Source organism: Coffea arabica, chromosome 9c, assembly GCF_036785885.1.
Source record: "Coffea arabica cultivar ET-39 chromosome 9c, Coffea Arabica ET-39 HiFi, whole genome shotgun sequence".
Lineage (NCBI taxonomy): Eukaryota > Viridiplantae > Streptophyta > Magnoliopsida > Gentianales > Rubiaceae > Coffea > Coffea arabica.
The window spans coordinates 18,980,520-18,996,260 of record NC_092326.1 but is presented as its reverse complement, the minus strand read 5'-3'; positions in this window follow the sequence as shown (position 1 = coordinate 18,996,260).

The following is a 15,741-nucleotide window of genomic DNA, read 5'->3' as shown; positions in this document are numbered from 1 at the left end:
ACCCACATAATCGGACAATAACACCACTTGACCTCAAACTCACTCCACGTAGGGACCATGCAAAGCAGCAAAAATATCTTCCATTCTTTTAAACCAGTTCTCGGCGGCTTTGGGATTTGGTCCTCTAAGAAATTTAGGGGGAGCAAACTTTGGAACCATTTCAGGCCCTATCTTCACTTACTTCAAGGTTCCTTTACTAGTTACCTGGTACTTGACCTCGATGGTCAACCAAACAGGCCAGGAAACAATAGATCAGTCATACGATTGATAGCTGTAGCTACCTGGTCTCCTTCTCCACATTCGGGTCCTTGGTTCTAATTGATTACAGACCTTTATTCCTCCTCCTAGTCTTGGACCTACCTAGATCCACACCCATGGTCCCAACCATATTGTCGTCTAGATCCATGATTTCTCACTAGTCTAGAGCCCAAGTATTATAACTGACAAGGTAAGCAAATAGGGGTATACAATATGCTTATTCATATTTAAAGGTCATATAAGAAATGGAATCGAAGTCACGATAAACGAGTGAAATTGAAAATCAGTTAAAGGCCAATGCCGAAATAAGGTCAAAGTCAAAAGTCAAAAAGTTCAAAAGTCAAAGATCCAAGTTAACAGTCAAAACACTGTACATAAAGGCTCCTAACAGTTATTTACAAAATAACAGGACCAAAAGTAGCAAGTACGAGCCTCAAGAGTACAGATATAGTCGTACAGTCATATCAAACAAAACCTAGCACAAGTGTCAAAAGAAAACTGTACAACCACCGAGCCACAACCTCTCCTATCCTTTCTATGTGCAATAGTCAAAATCATCCAAGGTAGTAGCCTAGGAGTAGAGGCTTAATCCGTCGTAGGGCTAGTTGCCCCCCCAGACTGGGCGGGTTCAGCTACTTTGTCATCTCCATTGTGAGAAGTCTCGTCACTCACTTCTCCCAGCAGATCATCACAAATATTCAAAATCGATTCAGCTCTATTCCTCACTTTCATGGCCCTCTTAATCCTGCGCTCCTGAGCTTCTCCAAGCTGTGTACAAAGGTCATCAACCCTTTCTCGGCCCTCGACCACATCATACTCAAACTCCTTAATCCGATCAGTTAGCGTTTTAATAGTTTCCTTCAATTGATTCACTTCAGTTTCAAGCCTAGCATTGTCCCTTGCAAGTGTGAGGCCCAAGTCCGTTCTATGTTAATATATTCATTAGTTGGGCGGTAACGTTTGGTTTCGGGAGTATTTCGAAAACCCTAAGTAGGGATTTAAGATTTAAACCCTAGTTATGTATTGGTTACAAGTTCGAGTGGTGATTAAAGTTAGTAAGGTTAATGTGTGTCTTAGTGTGGGTAAGAATAGGTTTAATCCATTTTGTATAGATTAATTAAGTTTAAGAAGGTTAGAAACCCTAAGTGAGCAAAATCCCTAATGTTATGATTTATTAGAAGTTTTAAGTGGGTTTAAACCTAATTTTGCCCTGGACAAAAAGGTTATTGTTTAACTACTTTTATGTGGGATAAAGTATGCTTAAGTGTAAGTGATTAAGATGAGAAAGTGATTAGTGAAATAATTAAGCGTGATTATATGTTTTAGATTAGATTAAGTTATGACTTATGGAGTAAATTGAAAGGTTATCAAATGTTTGAGGGAAAATGTATATGAAAGAGAAAGTTGAAGTGCAAGGGTGAAAACAACAAATAAAGCATTTATGTGATTGGCTAGCCATAAGAAATATCTTCCAAAGCTTTGACTAATATGTTGTCTTACAACTATAAGAGAGACAAGAGAAATAAAACAAAACAAAAACTAAGAGAATAAGAGAGAGTGAGAGCCGTGAGAAGAGAAAGAAAAAAAGAAAAGGAAAGCTTGCTTTGGTGCATCATTTTTGCTCTTCAATCTTGAGTTTGGATCTTGGAGAAACAACTTGAGCACTTGATTGTTGTGGGTGATCATCTACAAAGCTTGAATCAAAGGTAAGAAAGTCTATTTGAAGACTTAAGTTGATTATTGTTTGATGAACTAGTGGTTATTTTGGCATAGGACCTTAGTTGTGCTTGATTGTGGTACCTCTTATGCCTATCACTTGTTTTTATGGAGTACTTTGGTTAATTTTTGGTGATTTATGCTGCTGAAAATTTCGGTCAAGAGAAAGAGAATTAGGGCTTTTTATTGTAATGCTTTCCTTACTTGTTTTAGTTGAGAAGTGGACTTGTAGTGGTGGTGTTTGATGAATTGCCTCATGTGATTGGTTGGTTACTTGTAAAAAATCTGATTTGGGTTAAGAAACCCTAGACTCTATTAGACTAATTTAGCTTAGCTTATGGTTAGTGAGATAGAGTTTGGTTAGTGAGAGGTTGGATTAAGTTCATTGGTGCAAATGAAATTTGGTTAGGGATTGTGGTTGATGATTGTTAAATTTGGACTGTTTTGGGAAGGGAATTTCGGACCAATTAAGAACTAAGTTACATAAGGTTATTTGGTATCAAAATGGATGGAAATCTGGTATAAAAATCGTAGGAACGGACCGTGCGACTTCGGCGTGCGATAACGGCAAAACTGGGAAAACAGGACAGTTTAACGACTGAACTTCGGCTTCATTTTTCTCAATGCTATGTACGGATTTAGGAATTCCTCAAAACATGAAAGTCGTAGCCTCTTGAGTCCTGAGTATGCCTGCAAAATTTCGGGTCAATCGGATTAGCGTAGCCTGAGTTATCGACGAAATGCTCAAGCCTGTTTTGACCCTCTGGTTCTGCGCGTTTTCTGATTTTGTTTCTGCCCATGACTTTTCGATTTTTATAGAGTTCGATGTGGGTGCCGACTCCTTCATAAGAAGTTTAGATCTTGATCTCAGCTTCGAAACGGTATAAAGTACGTCGAAAACCGAGTTCCGTAGCTCCGGTTATGATCAAAACAATATCGCTCGTCAGAACTGCCTTGTATTTGGACAGTTCTGACGGGTACTTTGGCACTCGAATTTTGTTTTGTTCTGAATAGATTCAGGTCTTGGCCAAAACATGAAAGTTTTAGCCTTATGTCTCAGCTTTCTAATGCCTTTGGAATTTCTTAATTTCGATTTCTGAGCCGTGAGTTACGGCCTTGCAAACAGGGCCTGTTTGGTAACTCGCAATGAAACAGCTGGAACTGTTTCACGCAATTTTCACCTATACCCATTGAGATCTGGGTTGCGATGTCTTCATGAACATTGTAGCCCTTCCTCTTAGCTTCGTAACGGTACCTCATGTACCTTGATCCGATATTGCTAGCCTAATTTTTGACCAAAACGGTTTGAGATGGCCGACTTGGCCATTTCCGTTTGCCGTTCCGCGCGGACGTGTGCGGCCGTTTTGCCGTTCCCGCACTTGCGCGTGCCAATTTTGCCGTTTTGCTTGTTTTAAGTACGTTAGTTGCCGTTTATGATATATTGTGACATAATCTTCGATTTCAGACAGTGGTGAGCTAGGCGGTGCCGGTGCGGCCCACTACTAGCCAACACACAAAGTGAATTCCGCCTTTATACTACTTTTGGTATTTTGAGTAAGTATTCAGGCCGCTCTTATGTGTTAGTTGTTTATGTGTTTCGTTATGTGTAAAAAGGGTACCTAGGCGAGGGTGTACTTTATCGCACTCGATCTAGACCCTAATTTACGCGCCAATTTGTACATGACATATGTATGTGAGAAATTTTGGAACAAAAACCCTTGAGCTTGTGGCTCGGGGTGACTTTTGAATAATTTTGTGAGTTTGCGGTTGAACTCAATACCTAGATGGACTATTCGAGCTGGTTAGGGCTTGGTCGAAGTCAGTCCAACTTGGTTTGAGGTCACCAAGTTTGTGACCCGAGCTTATGATTAAAGCTCAAGTTTGTGATTTCGTTCGCCTGGGCAAGTTTGTGAGGTGACTGGCCAGTGAGGGTGATAAGGTGTCGGTGGGTGTACAAGTGAAGTTCTACGGACCTTATTTATGGTCGACGGAGTGTCGACAGGAGATCACGCATGGCAAATGACTTGGCTTTGGAGCCACCCGTATCCTTATTATGTGATGTTACTTTTCTGCTTTTGCTTTACTCATACTGTGTAATTGATGCTACGTGAAATTTACGCTTTTGTCCCTGTTTACTTACTAAGCTTTTAGCTTACCCCATTTCTTTTGTTTTCCTTAGCAGGGGCCGACGCGGGTACGTTTGGGCACACACACTAGTATAGTAGATTGGCTTGTAATAGTTGAACCATTAGGATGTTTGTTTTATTTCTGGTGGTTTGTATTAGGATCCTTCTTAGGGTCTACATTTTGATTTTGGTTGTAACTATACGGATGTAATAGTAAGAGCAGGTATTTTTGGAGAATGTAATTATAACTCTTTTGGGATTGTAAATAGTACTCTTTTGGATTTTCTGGCATTTACTGTTTTAAGTTTCGAGTTCTGGCGCGAGCTAGGCAGGCGGCCCGCCGATACCCTTGGGTTCGCCCTTGGGAGAAGTGGGGTCGTCACAGTTGGTATCAGAGCGCCTAGGTTAGAGGACTTGGGCAATTGTGGGACATACGCGATAGGCATTAGGCATATTGGATTCTTTTAAGTTGAATGATATCTTTTAAGTTGAAATGCCGGTTGACTGACGACTTAATGTTTTGTAGGTATGGACCCAGGCAGTTCGAGTAGGAGGGGCCCAGAGGATCGACCGCTGCGTAAGCGGGCTATCCGTTATCGACAGAGGCTGGGAGAGCCTTACACTTTGTACTCCCCCTTCGGCCAGGTGTCGCGCCGACCCTGCGCGTGTTGGTATACTTACGGCTATCCCGACGAGATAGTCTTAGCATTGGATGATGAGCGTTATCACCTCGACAGGACGGTCGAGACTCTGAGGGAGCAGCTTGAGGAGGCTAGACAGTTTAGCCGCTGGCAGGCGTTACGCGTTAGGGGCCTGGAGCGGGACCTCCGGGACACACACCAGCACCTCTTCTCTTTGAAGAGGCAGCTTAGGGAGAGGGCCCGGAGTATCACGTTTGACTGCGGGGTCTTGCTAGATATGGCCGCGGAGGCACCCCCGCGAGCTACTGGGCCAGAGCAGATAGGCGAGATTGGTACTTTAGGTTCCGTTGGGGACCAGGGCCCTAGGGGAGGCGTTTAGGGTCGCTTTCGTCTTTTGATTAGCTGGTAGATTCCTTTTGTTAAAACTGGCATGACCACTTTCTTTCTTTATTTGGTTGGCCGACTAGATCTTGGAGCCGGAGTGCTCATGTGTACATTGGGTTTTGTACCGACTGGAGGTCGGTAATCTGTAAATCTTTTGGTGTGATTTTGTATATCTATGTATATATATATTTGAGTAGCATTTTGAATTTATCCTTTGTGTGTCTTTTGTTCGTACGCTTTACGTCCGTACTTTTGCTCATAGTCTGGTTAATAAGTTTATATGTAATGTTCCGATCTATAGACGTTTGCACTTAAATGGCCTCCGGTACTCGAGGTGGAGGCATAGGAGGTAGAGGGCGAGCACGAAGCCCTGAAAGAGAACAAGGACCAGAACCAGATCAAGTCGCTACAGCCATCCAGCGGATGGCCGAGTTACTAGAGCGATTGACGAATCAACAAGGCCAGGGGAGCGGTATGGGGAATCCTGGACATAATCCGGGACATAATCCGGGTAATCACGAGGGTGAAGACCGTGCCTTGGAGCGATTCCAAAAATTCGCACCCCCAAAGTTTATAGGTGGGCCTAATCCTGACCTAGCCGAGGGCTGGATGGACCGTATGCTCGATATATTTGCCACGCTTAGGTATTCAGAGGAGCGGCAGATATCCTTTGCTGTCTTTCAGTTTGAAGGGGCCGCTCGAGCCTGGTGGAACATGGTGAAAACCAAGTGGGAGCGCGAACAAACCCCTTGGACCTGGACCAACTTCACACGGGAGTTTAATGAAAAATATTTACCACCCATCGTGCAAGAGAAACGGGAAGATGATTTTATCCGCCTGCGTCAAGGTGCATTTAGCGTGGCGGAGTACGAAACTCAGTTCACTAAACTTTCTCGCTTTGCCCCAGAGCTGGTGTTAACGGAGCAGAAACGAATCCGTCGATTCGTTCAAGGTTTAAATGTGGAAATCCAGGAATCGCTAGCAGCTGCTCAGTTGAACACGTTTAGCCAAGCGCTAGAAAAAGCACAGCGGATTGAGACTGCTAGAGGACAGGTTAAAGCTTTCCACGACCGGAAAAGGAGGCAACCCAGCTTGAACAACTCCCCGGTTGGACAGAGCTCACGAAACGAGCCACCCGCTAAGGCGAGTAAAGGCGGAGACGGTCCACGACCGGTAAGAACTTTAAATAATTTTGGGCAAGGTCAGATGGTACAAGAGTCCCAGAGGAGTGCCCAGCGTGGAGGGCCAAGTACGACCACTAAGCCAACCTGTGGCTTCTGTGGGGGCAATCATACTGATGAGAATTGTTGGAAAAATAGTTCAGTCCGAAAATGCTACAAATGTGGAAGCACCGAACACCTGATTGCCCGGTGCCCTAAAATGCAGAAGGATGGACTCAAGTCACCGACTGAAGGGACCACAACTAAGCCGTCAACTGCAGGGGAAAATCGACCCAAAGGGCCAGCAAGAGTCTATGCGATGGGTCAACCTGAGATGACGAATCCTTCGGTGGATTTTGAAGGTACGCTTTGACCAACGAATTAATTTCGAGGACGAAATTGTCCTAAGTGGGGGAGATTGTGAGGCCCCAGTCCGTTCTATGTTAATATATTCATTAGTTGGGCGGTAACGTTTTGTTTCGGGAGTATTTCGAAAACCCTAAGTAGGGATTTAAGATTTAAACCCTAGTTATGTATTGGTTACAAGTTCGAGTGGTGATTAAAGTTAGTAAGGTTAATGTGTGTCTTAGTGTGGGTAAGAATAGGTTTAATCCATTTTGTATAGATTAATTAAGTTTAAGAAGGTTAGAAACCCTAAGTGAGCAAAATCCCTAATGTTATGATTTATTAGAAGTTTTAAGTGGGTTTAAACCTAATTTTGCCCTGGACAAAAAGGTTATTGTTTAACTACTTTTATGTGGGATAAAGTATGCTTAAGTGTAAGTGATTAAGATGAGAAAGTGATTAGTGAAATAATTAAGCGTGATTATATGTTTTAGATTAGATTAAGTTATGACTTATGGAGTAAATTGAAAGGTTATCAAATGTTTGAGGGAAAATGTATATGAAAGAGAAAGTTGAAGTGCAAGGGTGAAAACAACAAATAAAGCATTTATGTGATTGGCTAGCCATAAGAAATATCTTCCAAAGCTTTGACTAATATGTTGTCTTACAACTATAAGAGAGACAAGAGAAATAAAACAAAACAAAAACTAAGAGAATAAGAGAGAGTGAGAGCCGTGAGAAGAGAAAGAAAAAAAGAAAAGGAAAGCTTGCTTTGGTGCATCATTTTTGCTCTTCAATCTTGAGTTTGGATCTTGGAGAAACAACTTGAGCACTTGATTGTTGTGGGTGATCATCTACAAAGCTTGAATCAAAGGTAAGAAAGTCTATTTGAAGACTTAAGTTGATTATTGTTTGATGAACTAGTGGTTATTTTGGCATAGGACCTTAGTTGTGCTTGATTGTGGTACCTCTTATGCCTATCACTTGTTTTTATGGAGTACTTTGGTTAATTTTTGGTGATTTATGCTGCTGAAAATTTCGGTCAAGAGAAAGAGAATTAGGGCTTTTTATTGTAATGCTTTCCTTACTTGTTTTAGTTGAGAAGTGGACTTGTAGTGGTGGTGTTTGATGAATTGCCTCATGTGATTGGTTGGTTACTTGTAAAAAATCTGATTTGGGTTAAGAAACCCTAGACTCTATTAGACTAATTTAGCTTAGCTTATGGTTAGTGAGATAGAGTTTGGTTAGTGAGAGGTTGGATTAAGTTCATTGGTGCAAATGAAATTTGGTTAGGGATTGTGGTTGATGATTGTTAAATTTGGACTGTTTTGGGAAGGGAATTTCGGACCAATTAAGAACTAAGTTACATAAGGTTATTTGGTATCAAAATGGATGGAAATCTGGTATAAAAATCGTAGGAACGGACCGTGCGACTTCGGCGTGCGATAACGGCAAAACTGGGAAAACAGGACAGTTTAACGACTGAACTTCGGCTTCATTTTTCTCAATGCTATGTACGGATTTAGGAATTCCTCAAAACATGAAAGTCGTAGCCTCTTGAGTCCTGAGTATGCCTGCAAAATTTCGGGTCAATCGGATTAGCGTAGCCTGAGTTATCGACGAAATGCTCAAGCCTGTTTTGACCCTCTGGTTCTGCGCGTTTTCTGATTTTGTTTCTGCCCATGACTTTTCGATTTTTATAGAGTTCGATGTGGGTGCCGACTCCTTCATAAGAAGTTTAGATCTTGATCTCAGCTTCGAAACGGTATAAAGTACGTCGAAAACCGAGTTCCGTAGCTCCGGTTATGATCAAAACAATATCGCTCGTCAGAACTGCCTTGTATTTGGACAGTTCTGACGGGTACTTTGGCACTCGAATTTTGTTTTGTTCTGAATAGATTCAGGTCTTGGCCAAAACATGAAAGTTTTAGCCTTATGTCTCAGCTTTCTAATGCCTTTGGAATTTCTTAATTTCGATTTCTGAGCCGTGAGTTACGGCCTTGCAAACAGGGCCTGTTTGGTAACTCGCAATGAAACAGCTGGAACTGTTTCACGCAATTTTCACCTATACCCATTGAGATCTGGGTTGCGATGTCTTCATGAACATTGTAGCCCTTCCTCTTAGCTTCGTAACGGTACCTCATGTACCTTGATCCGATATTGGTAGCCTAATTTTTGACCAAAACGGTTTGAGATGGCCGACTTGGCCATTTCCGTTTGCCGTTCCGCGCGGACGTGTGCGGCCGTTTTGCCGTTCCCGCACTTGCGCGTGCCAATTTTGCCGTTTTGCTTGTTTTAAGTACGTTAGTTGCCGTTTATGATATATTGTGACATAATCTTCGATTTCAGACAGTGGTGAGCTAGGCGGTGCCGGTGCGGCCCACTACTAGCCAACACACAAAGTGAATTCCGCCTTTATACTACTTTTGGTATTTTGAGTAAGTATTCAGGCCGCTCTTATGTGTTAGTTGTTTATGTGTTTCGTTATGTGTAAAAAGGGTACCTAGGCGAGGGTGTACTTTATCGCACTCGATCTAGACCCTAATTTACGCGCCAATTTGTACATGACATATGTATGTGAGAAATTTTGGAACAAAAACCCTTGAGCTTGTGGCTCGGGGTGACTTTTGAATAATTTTGTGAGTTTGCGGTTGAACTCAATACCTAGATGGACTATTCGAGCTGGTTAGGGCTTGGTCGAAGTCAGTCCAACTTGGTTTGAGGTCACCAAGTTTGTGACCCGAGCTTATGATTAAAGCTCAAGTTTGTGATTTCGTTCGCCTGGGCAAGTTTGTGAGGTGACTGGCCAGTGAGGGTGATAAGGTGTCGGTGGGTGTACAAGTGAAGTTCTACGGACCTTATTTATGGTCGACGGAGTGTCGACAGGAGATCACGCATGGCAAATGACTTGGCTTTGGAGCTACCCGTATCCTTATTATGTGATGTTACTTTTCTGCTTTTGCTTTACTCATACCGTGTAATTGATGCTACGTGAAATTTACGCTTTTGTCCCTGTTTACTTACTAAGCTTTTAGCTTACCCCATTCCTTTTGTTTTCCTTAGCAGGGGCCGACGCGGGTACGTTTGGGCACACACACTAGTATAGTAGATTGGCTTGTAATAGTTGAACCATTAGAATGTTTGTTTTATTTCTGGTGGTTTGTATTAGGATCCTTCTTAGGGTCTACATTTTGATTTTGGTTGTAACTATACGGATGTAATAGTAAGAGCAGGTATTTTTGGAGAATGTAATTATAACTCTTTTGGGATTGTAAATAGTACTCTTTTGGATTTTCTGGCTTTTACTGTTTTAAGTTTCGAGTCCTGGCGCGAGTTAGGCAGGCGGCCCGCCGATACCCTTGGGTTCGCCCTTGGGAGAAGTGGGGTCGTCACAGTTGGTATCAGAGCGCCTAGGTTAGAGGACTTGGGCAATTGTGGGACATACGCGATAGGCATTAGGCATATTGGATTCTTTTAAGTTGAATGATATCTTTTAAGTTGAAATGCCGGTTGACTGACGACTTAATGTTTTGTAGGTATGGACCCAGGCAGTTCGAGTAGGAGGGGCCCAGAGGATCGACCGCTGCGTAAGCGGGCTATCCGTTATCGACAGAGGCTGGGAGAGCCTTACACTTTGTACTCCCCCTTCGGCCAGGTGTCGCGCCGACCCTGCGCGTGTTGGTATACTTACGGCTATCCCGACGAGATAGTCTTAGCATTGGATGATGAGCGTTATCACCTCGACAGGACGGTCGAGACTCTGAGGGAGCAGCTTGAGGAGGCTAGACAGTTTAGCCGCTGGCAGGCGTTACGCGTTAGGGGCCTGGAGCGGGACCTCCGGGACACACACCAGCACCTCTTCTCTTTGAAGAGGCAGCTTAGGGAGAGGGCCCGGAGTATCACGTTTGACTGCGGGGTCTTGCTAGATATGGCCGCGGAGGCACCCCCGCGAGCTACTGGGCCAGAGCAGATAGGCGAGATTGGTACTTTAGGTTCCGTTGGGGACCAGGGCCCTAGGGGAGGCGTTTAGGGTCGCTTTCGTCTTTTGATTAGCTGGTAGATTCCTTTTGTTAAAACTGGCATGACCACTTTCTTTCTTTATTTGGTTGGCCGACTAGATCTTGGAGCCGGAGTGCTCATGTGTACATTGGGTTTTGTACCGACTGGAGGTCGGTAATCTGTAAATCTTTTGGTGTGATTTTGTATATCTATGTATATATATATTTGAGTAGCATTTTGAATTTATCCTTTGTGTGTCTTTTGTTCGTACGCTTTACGTCCGTACTTTTGCTCATAGTCTGGTTAATAAGTTTATATGTAATGTTCCGATCTATAGACGTTTGCACTTAAATGGCCTCCGGTACTCGAGGTGGAGGCATAGGAGGTAGAGGGCGAGCACGAAGCCCTGAAAGAGAACAAGGACCAGAACCAGATCAAGTCGCTACAGCCATCCAGCGGATGGCCGAGTTACTAGAGCGATTGACGAATCAACAAGGCCAGGGGAGCGGTATGGGGAATCCTGGACATAATCCGGGACATAATCCGGGTAATCACGAGGGTGAAGACCGTGCCTTGGAGCGATTCCAAAAATTCGCACCCCCAAAGTTTATAGGTGGGCCTAATCCTGACCTAGCCGAGGGCTGGATGGACCGTATGCTCGATATATTTGCCACGCTTAGGTATTCAGAGGAGCGGCAGATATCCTTTGCTGTCTTTCAGTTTGAAGGGGCCGCTCGAGCCTGGTGGAACATGGTGAAAACCAAGTGGGAGCGCGAACAAACCCCTTGGACCTGGACCAACTTCACACGGGAGTTTAATGAAAAATATTTACCACCCATCGTGCAAGAGAAACGGGAAGATGATTTTATCCGCCTGCGTCAAGGTGCATTTAGCGTGGCGGAGTACGAAACTCAGTTCACTAAACTTTCTCCCTATTCTGCCCGTTTCTGTTTGACCAGGTTAGAGGCCGAATTGGCCTTAGCACAAAACATGAAAGTTGTAGAGAATGATGTTTTCTAGTTACCTGTAAATTTTTAACTCAATCTGAGCTCGGTAGCCTGTGAAAATACCGAAATACCCCTGCTATCCTGTTTCTATCCGAGAATAGTAATCAGCTTTGGTAATTGGGTAGTTTGACTGGGAATACTACCGATTTGGTTGTTGATATCTTCTTAGGAATTATATCCTTGTATCTTAGCTTTCTAATGGCTTTGGAATTACCTGAATTGGAGTTGTGTGTGCTGAGATATGAGTGAATAAAGCAGGACTGCTAGTTGATTTCTGCAGTGAATTTCGAACTGGAAAATCTGGAGTTGTTTTTGGAACATTTGACCTAGTTAGGGTGAGAACTGGACTGAGTGGTCTTCATGAAAGTTGTAGGGAATGATATTTTAGAGGCGGCTACAAAATTTCAGGTCAATCGGAGTAGTGTAGAATGAGAAAAGTCGAAATTACTATTGCTGTTCTGGTTTTACCCGAAATGGAGAATTGCGCCTGTAATTGGTTGTTTTGGCTGGAATTGCTTCCGAATTGGTTGTTGGGGTCTTCTGATGAAATTTAGCCCTGTTTCTTAGCTATCATCTGGTTTTGGAACGAAACAAAAAATCCTCTCTCTAGTAGGGGCTCTCTCTCTCTTGAAAAGAGAGCTTTTCTTTCCTTGGTGGGAGAACGGGAAGTTTCAAAAAGTTTCAAAAGTTTCAAAATTTCAGACAATCTTTAAGATACCAGACAACCAAGATCCAAGACAACTTTGCACGATCCCACTATGAAGGACGAATTAAAGACAACAAGCAAAGCTCTTAACTGAGGTGTGCGGTGTCTTAAAGGCATCTCATGGCTGGTACCTGTTCTTACCTTGCTTTAAATGTCATTTGCATTAGTGTTAGGAACTTTTTCACGTAGTATAGTTGCCTACCAGAACTGCATTTTGAGAAAAAGTATATTTTCTGCCTTCCTTGTAGTTTTTTTGGTGTTTTCTGTTTCTTCCGTAATATTGTGTGGTGTACTAGTGTTACCTCTCTGTAAGTCCCATGGCTGAGGAACTAGCAGATATATTACAAAGTTTTGAGCTTTCGAGTAAGGCGCTCCAGATTACTGATGTGGGGAGGGATGAGCTTGCTATTGGCATCAGGGAGTGCCAATGCAGCTTGATAGGGAAGGTTGTGGGCGAAAAGATTGCTAATTATACAGGTGCCAAGAACTTTGTCACCACAGCCTGGAGTTACCCTAGAGGTTTGAAAATAGCAGAGTTAGGGCCGAATACTTTCCAGTTCATACTCCCTGGAGAAAATGACAGAGAAAGAGTTATGAACGGAGGGCCTTGGATTCTGGATAATCAGATGTTAGTGTTGAACAGATGGTATGAAGGTATAGAGGAGGATGAAACAGCCTTTAAACTGGCTCCAATATGGGTGCAAGTTTGGAATCTCCCAGTGCATTGGATGTCCAAAGAGGCAGGGAGGAAAATAGGAGCTGTATTTCACCAAGTGAGAGATGTGTTAATCCCACAAACAGGCGGGAAGGAGGGAAGACATCTCAAACTTTCTGTACTGATGGACATTACACAACCTCTTCTGAGAGGAACAACAGTTAAGGTGGCAGGGAGTGCAAAATGGGCCTGCTTTAAGTATGAAAGGTGCCCAGACTTTTGTTATAGCTGTGGCAGAATAGGTCACAGTGAAAGAACATGTGATAAACCTTTGCGGGTAGGAGAGGGGAAAAAGGATAATCAGTTTGGTACATGGATGCGGGCTGGAAGTGTAAGTAGGAAATCTTCACCCCTGAAAAACAGAACAAGTGATAACTATAATCCCCAACGACACCACTGGAATCTGCAAAATGGAGAATGGGTGGAGAAAGGGAAACAGGAAGCTCCGGTCAAAAGGAAAGACAACATTGGAGTAGAAGAAGTGGAAACTGGAACCCTGAGGGGAAGAGAGAAAGAACGGAATGTGGAACAGAGGCAAAGTCAGCCTACCCCCACGTGCAGGGAGATCACTGAAACACAGCTCTACATAGACAAGAATTTAGGAATGCGGAAGGGATATGATGTAGAGATTGTGGAAACTACACTAAGGGGGGGAGGTTGTAGCATAAATGAAGGAGAGGATGGTCCCCTAGAGGAGACTAGGGAAGCAATGAACACGGATGAAGGAAGGCAAGTGGATAAACAAATGGAGGGGGCAGATCAGAACATGGAACATTTTCACGATGATGAAGGACTGATAGAAGCGGAAATCATGCAGGTTGATACTGTAAGTGAGAAAAGGAAGAAAGTGGCAGTTTTGAAACAAAACAGAAGAATTGTGAACCCCTTAAGGTCACCAAGGAGTAGAAGACAACCCCTGAGGGATATTAGCAATAAACTTGAGGATAAGAAAAACAAAGGAAAAAGGAGTATTAATGAAATGGAAGTGGAGGTGGAGATTGCTGGGGATGAATTTCAGGTTTGGAAAAAAAACAAGCATGATAGTGGGTTAGAGTTTGGAAGGAAAGAAGCTGAGGGGGAGGGGTCCAACCCAATTTGGACCCCAGAGAACAAATGAAGGTGCTGGTGTGGAATTGTCAAGGAGTGGGGAGCCCCTTGACAATTCCCCATCTGAGGGAGGTGAATAACCTCTCTTCTCCAAACATGATATTCCTGTGTGAGACCAAAAACAAGGAAAAATACCTGGAAAAAGTAAAAAACATTTTAAGATTTGATGAGATTGCAGTAGCTGATGCCATGGACAAAACAGGTGGTATGGCTCTGCTATGGAAAGAGGAAGTGACAATAAAAGAGATTTTGATTTCTGCCTTTACTATCGAGGCACATGTGGAGGACCAAGAAGCTAATCTAGATTGGTGGTTCATTGGTATATATGCGAGTTGTGACAATCAGGTGAGAGGACAGCAATGGAAAGTGATTCAGAAAAGGAAAAGATTGTGGGGGGAAAGGTGGATAATAGCAGGGGACTTTAATGATATAGTATCTAATGATGAAAAGTGGGGAGGAAACTGGAGGGAGGATAGAAGCTTTAAGGATTTTAAAGAGTTCATCAATGGAAATCAGATGATGGATATAGGTTTCGAGGGACTCCCGTGGACATGGTGTAATAATTGGGAATCTGAAGGTGAAATTAAACAAAGACTGGACAGGGGGCTATGCAGTTACTCATGGTACCAGATTTTCGACCAAGTCAAGTATAGACATCTGGATACTTATGCTTCTGACCACAGCATGATCATGATCGACACAAGACCAGGGTCAGATAGGAGGAAGAAGAGATTCTTTTTTGAAAAGAGATGGTTAAGAAAAGAGGACATAGGAGAGGTGATCAAGACTGCTTGGGAGTTGGACACGGAAGGATCAAGGATGTTTCAAGTGTCAAAAAAGATCAAGAATTGCAGAATTGCTCTACTAAAATGGAAAAATACTTTCCAAGCAAACTCAAGAGGGAAGATAGATAGGATCAAAAGACAAATGAGTGAGCTAAAGGAAATGGACACAAGCAATAGGAAAGGTAGAATGAACATTCTGAAGGGGAATCTCAAGGAAGCTTACAAGGAAGAAGAATTGTATTGGGCACAAAAATCAAGGCTACAATGGCTCAGGGAGGGAGATAAAAACACAAAATTCTTCCATGCAACTGTGAAAGGAAGGAGGAGGAGAAATCGAATGAATAAGTTGCAAAGAGAAGATGGATCATGGACTGAGAGTGAGGAGGAGCTAAGTTCGGAGATTGCTGAATACTACAGAAAACTCCTTACTAGTAGTGGAGATGGGGACTTATCTGAGGTACTAAAAGGTATATCAAACAATATCACCGTGGAAATGAATGAAAACCTCATAAAACCTGTGGAGGAAGTGGAGATTAAATCTGCTTTATTCTCCATGAGCCCTGATAAGGCCCCTGGGGCTGATGGGATGTCGCCAATTTTCTTCCAAAAATTCTGGAACATCGTTAAGAATGATGTGGTCAAGGCAGTCCAATCTTTTTTTCATAGTGGCCACCTTCTTAAAAATGTCAATCACACAGTGATCACCCTTATTCTTAAGGTTCTAAATCCTACTTCTCTGAAACTCTATAGGCCCATAAGTCTCTGTAACACTATGTACAAAATCATTGCTAA